This window comes from Telopea speciosissima, chromosome 9 (genome assembly GCF_018873765.1).
Source record: "Telopea speciosissima isolate NSW1024214 ecotype Mountain lineage chromosome 9, Tspe_v1, whole genome shotgun sequence".
In the NCBI taxonomy this organism is placed as follows: Eukaryota; Viridiplantae; Streptophyta; class Magnoliopsida; order Proteales; family Proteaceae; genus Telopea; species Telopea speciosissima.
In genome coordinates this window covers 6,175,676-6,182,154 of record NC_057924.1, presented here as the reverse complement: position 1 = coordinate 6,182,154, position 6,479 = coordinate 6,175,676, and positions in this window count along the sequence as shown.

The window sequence follows — 6,479 nt, the reverse complement described above, 5'->3', positions numbered from 1 at the left end:
TATGATTTTATATGAAAAATCTCCATTGATAATCCAGCTCCAAAAAAAGTCCCAAGAAACAAGAGCAATTTAATCGAACCAGGCAAACAAGCATTGAATCTTCAATACAAATACAATAAGAGAAAGAACAAAAAACAAGTTTATAATGCCTTACATTTCCAAATATACATGACCGTATCACAGTCAAATTTTCGATTAATTTCAATTCAAAGTAAAATTACAACACAATTCAACAAAATAATGAGTAAAATGAAACAAAATTTCAAGGATTACTCTGTAGTTTCCGACTAAATTCAATTCTAAGAAAAATTGTAAACAATTCAACAAAAAGGATGAGTAAAATGAAACAGAAATAGAGAGGATTACTCGTGAAGATGAGTTGGCTCTGCCATTAGAGAATAACTCATTCAATGGTTTAGCCTCTAAGCGGTTTCTTCTCTCAGAGAAAGTCCTTCCTCTGAAGCAGAACGATCCCTGCACATGCAAAGCAGCTTCCATGGGCATGGACACTCTCTGCTCACTCCTTGGTTTCTCTGCTCACACTCTCTACTCACTCGTTGGTGTTCACTACAAAGGCATTATAAGCTTTATGAACAATTAAAATATTCCTTCAACAAATTAGCGTGAGATTTGGTCTTTCCCCTGAGCCTTTCTCGTTAAAAGAAAATCCATTTCTCCTTTTATTCCACTCTCTCCCTCTTTTATAGGAGTCCATTCCGAAGTCATTGCTATGGAATAGGTAGTCGGGGTTATGGAGGATTCGAATCCAATCTCCCTTTCTCTCACCTTCTTTCCCTCTCTTACCTCCCAAATAATGGTTCGTAATCTCGGCTCGGATCGGTATCGGTCAAGGTTGATCTCGAGATTTGACCGACACGAAAGTTTTGACTGGATTGTTCCTTGGACCGGTTAACTCGGTTGGATTGGCCAATTCGATCCGATCCTTGATCCATTTGATTGAATTTTTTTTTATTTTTTCAAAGTTTTAAGTTTTTATATTATTTTGATCGATACCAACCGATATTGACCGATTTGATTCGGATAATATCGGCCGATCCAATCCCGAGATCAAAACATCCACCAATTTTGGCCGATACATGATCCGATCCATAAAAAAATTGATTTTGGGGGTTTTTTGATCGATCTTGACCGATTAGTTCCGATCCAATCCCGATCCAAAAAGATTTTGGCAATAACCGATACCTAGTCCGATACCTGGGTTTTGAACCTTGCCTCCCATGCTTTGAGGAATGGGTATTGGATGGGTATATGGCTACCTGCTGATACGGAGTCTTGTTGATCTTGTATAGGAGGAATTAATACGAATAATGGATAAATAAATTATAAAAAATCTGATTTTTAAAGAAAAATAAGGGTAAATCTGTTTGATTCAGATCGTTACGGGCCAATCCAGATCGATATCAGTCGAGACGGATACCATGATACTATATCCAATACCGATTCTTAAATCTCCGTATCAATTTATCTCCCTATCTCGGCACGTTTCTGCTGTTCCACTGCTGCATAGGTTGAAGCCAAAAATCCCAAGGAACTTCTTCTTGCATTAGAACCTTGGAGCCAAGAAGATGGTCCTTGCCAACATTATATCTTCTCAAGCAAAATCTGCTAAATTTAGTTCCCCCAATTATTTATAAGATTCATGGCATCACTTTTTTTCATTTGAGCTGACATTCATATTTGCCTTTTAAGGATTTATTTTGATTTAAGAAAACTGATGGAGCACTCATTTTGTGAACATGAGAGGGACTTTGAAGGGCTTAGAAGACTCTCTTTTGGATGTAATGTGTTTATTTTTTGGTAATATATAAATATATTAAGGGAAATAGAATGTTACCCAGTTGTGTGTGGCGACGACGCTTAGACATAGAAACCGTCTTGAGTGCCTGAAATTTTCGCATTTACATGGAGGCAAGGCGCTTTGTGCATCTAAGTGTGGTCACTAAGCTAGGCATTAGGCATATGATCGGATAGCGTTCTTTCTCCCATATGTTCTTTCTCCCATATATTAAATTTAATCACTAATGTTCTTTTCTTTTCTTTTGAAACAAGAGAAATTCATTAAAACAAAAGAAATATTCAGAGTGGGAAGGCATTCCAATAAAGAGGGAGAGGGGAGAAAGAAAAAAAAAATTAGAGAGAAGATGACATTAAAGGAAAGAATCCTCTGGCAATGGGTAAGACACATGATGGATAGGAAGCGTAGTTGGAGAGCAATTCCTCTCCATCACATGGGAGAGGATCTGGACTCAAAAACGACACAGATCCACTTAATCAAACGACTCAACAAAGAAATTATCAAAATATTCATGGGTGAGTTGGTGATAGGCTAGTGCCAAATTGCCAATGACCAGCTCAATAAGGGTGTCAATATGGGTCAAGAATGGGAAAACTAAAACCCGGAACCGATCAGTCTCATTACTAGATGGGATGGTTTTGGAATCGATAATCAAGTGAGACGGGTTTCTCAACGGGTTTAGAACCGAAAATCCAATAAGGAACTGGTTAGAACCGGAATCGCTAGAACCTCTTTAAGATGATTATGTTCTAAGAAGAAGATGAAGAAATAAAAAATAAAAAAATACTAAAACAAAATCGGTAACCGATTAAGGGATAAGAGTAATTTGGTCATTTCAAAATTAAGAGCATGGAGAGAAAGAGATGTAAAAATTCATTTTTTTTTAAGGAATTAGAGGTGAAACTTCTGACAGAGGAGTTTGAGTAAATAGGAAGTAAGTTCAAGGAAGGAATAGAAAATTTTCTTTAGTTTTACTTTGCGCCATTCAAATGAATATGATAAAAATGTTGTACTCATGATACAAATAACAAATTACATGTTAGAGTACGATGCTAGCAATTAATGCTCCACCATTCACATTATTTATGTTTTCTCTTTTATAATTAGTTTTGCATGGTGAGTCTCACCGTTATGGATCTGGCTCTTGTCCAGCCATGGCGGGAGCTGGACCATCCAGCATCCCTCTAAGATCCTTCCACCTGGCCGGGGGTGCATCCAACAGTCATAAGAGAGAGTCTAATATTAACCCATACTCCTCTGTCACCCTCTCGTATGACGAAACCTTACCCGACCAAATTTCAAAATCCTCTTTGGATCTCCTCAAAACCCTCGCTCCTGTTTCTTCAAGGTATTCGGCGACGGCAACCGCGAGGCTAACCAGGTATTGTTCTCTCTCTCTCATTTGCGTTATGAAACCCTAAAAACTGGTTAGAGTTCTTGGTACAGGATATTACCCGCTTGAATCCTTCCTGGATGAAAGATGTACTCTTTGCTACTGTGACTATCACTACTCTAGATTCTTATTATAGAGTAACAAGCATAAAAGGTTTAGGGGTTTTGGTAACAACAGAAATCATAGGATTACCTATTTCAGTTTAGAAAGCTAAGTTGTTCACTAAAATATGTCTCTGTGACCTCTAATGTTTTAGTTCCTTTCTTTATGTAGTGTAATTTTTTAAAAGAAATTTTGTTAATTTCTAACAATATTTGGTGTTTTCTTTTAATGGAGAACAGGATGCAGAGATTTTTGTGAAGCAGGATTCAGTAGAAATGGCCATTCATTCACAAATTCTTTGAAATTGCATTGGAAAAAAGAGAATTGATTCTGAAAAACTGTTCAACAGAGAGGTTCCTCGTTCCTCTTCGAGGGGTTTTAATGGAGAACAGGTTGCAGAGATTTACCAAGGATTTTGAAATTTAGTCGGATCGGGTTTCGTCAAATGGGAGGGTGAGAGAAGAAGATGGGTTAATATTAGATTCTCTTAGGACCGTTGGATGCACCCCTGACCAAGTGGAAGGATCTTAGAGGAGTGCTGGACGGTCCAGCTCCCGCCACGGCTGGACTAGAGCCAAATCCCACCGTTATGCCTATCTATTTAAAGAAAAGTTAATTATTTTTTAAAGTATCAAATTCTTTTCCTGATTGTGAAGAGCTAGGTTGATTATTTTATTATTTTTTTGTGAAGAGCTAGGCTGATTATTTTATTATTTTTTTGTGAACTTTAAATGTTGAGAAGTATTTTTTATCATTGCTACCTGTGATGTTGGAGGAAATTAGATTTGTAAGTTTCTTGTATCTTTTTGGTGTCATACTATTTCCTATAAAAAATTGTCAATTGCATCTTGTGATATCTATAACAACTGAATCACCATTGTGTAGCAACATCATTTTAAAATTTCAAGGAAAAAATGATAATGTGAGGTTTATTGAAATGATCAATATCTTCAGTTGCGAGATTGTGATTTTTTATTTACACCCTCTCTCACCGATCCTTCTCATTCGCAATTCTTGCACCGTGCATGCATTTGGAAGATGGGAATAGAGAAGAAATCTTTGAGTTTTTGAATTTCCTCTGCAACTAGCGTCACTTATACTTTAAATGAAACCTTACATTTTTTGTGTGTTGTTTGTGCAATAGATACTTAGCAATTGATGGGTTAGTGCAAGACTTTTCCTTTTGTGGCTTCCCAGAACCATGGATCGACAGAATATCAGGAAAAAGACTACCGGGCTTTGAGATCTTGTTTGACTGTGATGTTGATCTGACGGAGCTGGAAGGATTGGTCACGAGACAAATTGGACAGAAAGAAGAAAAATCAGCAGATTAATACCTTGGGGCCTCAATGATCTCTTCATGGCGGATGTTATGGCGATCGATGGCGCTGATGATTATGGTGCACCCCCTCCATACCTTTTGATCCATCCTGCTATTGGGGAAATACTGAATTGGTTGAGTCTCGAGAAATTGTTTTTCTTAGTCAGAACTTGTCTTTGAAGGAACAACCATGTCTGGGTCCAATCCCTTTAGGACGTGTTTGGTTTGGAAAACCAACTGGTGGTTGCATTGATATTGGTGAGGAACCAATTGGTGGTGCACCAATGGATCCGTTGTCTTGACAGATTAACTGTTTGGTTACCCTGAGTCTGTTAGTTGAATCTTCCTGAAAAACTGTTTGATTATCCTGAGTCTATCAGTTGGATTCTATTTGGATTAATATGCAAAATTGTTTGGTTTCCCTGATTCTATCAATTGGATTCAGATTGAATCTGTATGAAAAATTGTTTGGTTCAGATAGATCTATCAATACATTGGCTACTCTATGGCTAAAAAATGAAACAATTATGAAGAAATTTGCATGCAACTATTGTTTAAACTTGAATTAAAATGAGAGTTAATAGAGTTCATATCCAATAACTGTCATTGTCATCCATTTAAAATATAATTAAAAAGAATCCTATAATATAAGAAATGGTCCCAATATTTTGTAGCAAAGGAGTTTGGGCCTTGGTGGATTCGAACCACCATACCCTTGGAACATGCTCATGTTCCAAGTGCTCTACCAATTTGAGCTAAAGACCCATCAAGTAGAGATTGGAATTTACAAAAACATAAAACCATCAAGGCTTATTGTGGGTGAGGTGTAAAGAAGCCATCAAGGCTTAGAAATCTGAAAGTGACAACAATTTCAATGTTTCTGTTTCACAAACATTCTCCCCTTCTTGTTCTCTTCAGTACTGATTTTATTTTGTTTTTGTTAATTTTGTGAATATTAGCTGCATATGATCCCTTAGACCCTAATGGGAACATAACAATCAAATGGGATATAATGTCTAGGACCCCAGATGGCTATGTGGTGAGTTCCTTGTTTCCTCTACTAAATTATTTCTACCAATAGAAGAAAAAGAAAAAAACAGAGCAAACTCAAGTAAACAATGGTCTTTATTAAATAATCAGGGACCGATACAATTGATCCATATTAACCTTGATCACACCTAACAACTGTTTCAATTAAGATCACTACAGAGATACCCTTTATTTGATTTTTACCACAAAAAGAACGATAAATCTATTTCAAAAACCTTAGCCCTAGCTTCCTATCAGATGCATGGACCCTACCCTTGTACATCTCACATGAAGCCACTAACAACTCCACCCAAAACCAGATAATTGGTTATGGGTCACAGCTTCAAACAGTAAGCATAGAGATCAGACTGCTTAACCACCAAGTTCATGGATTCCCCTTCTCTGTGTAAGTGATTTAATCAAATTATGCTTTCTAACTTCTCCTCTCTCTCAGATCAGATGTGTCTAAATGAAGATCATGAACCTTTTACCTCTTAGGTCTCTATCCAACAACCGTTCTGTGTCATACTGTCATGATCTTCCATTTGAATTTTATGATAAAAACTTGCAGACAGCTTCTTTGATTAATGAATGAAAGGACAACAAATCACAATACAATGTTTCTCTTTGAATCAGCTGTACCCACTTCACTAGGCTTTTATCTGTTATATCCACTGAGGTATAAAGTAAAAGTCATTACAACTTCACTTTTCATTGAAAACAAAACTCCCACATCTATCTTGGGGATTTTGAAAGATCACAACTCCCTCAAAAGAAGATCTTTCTATTCCATTTTTCTACTGCTCCCTCAATATCCC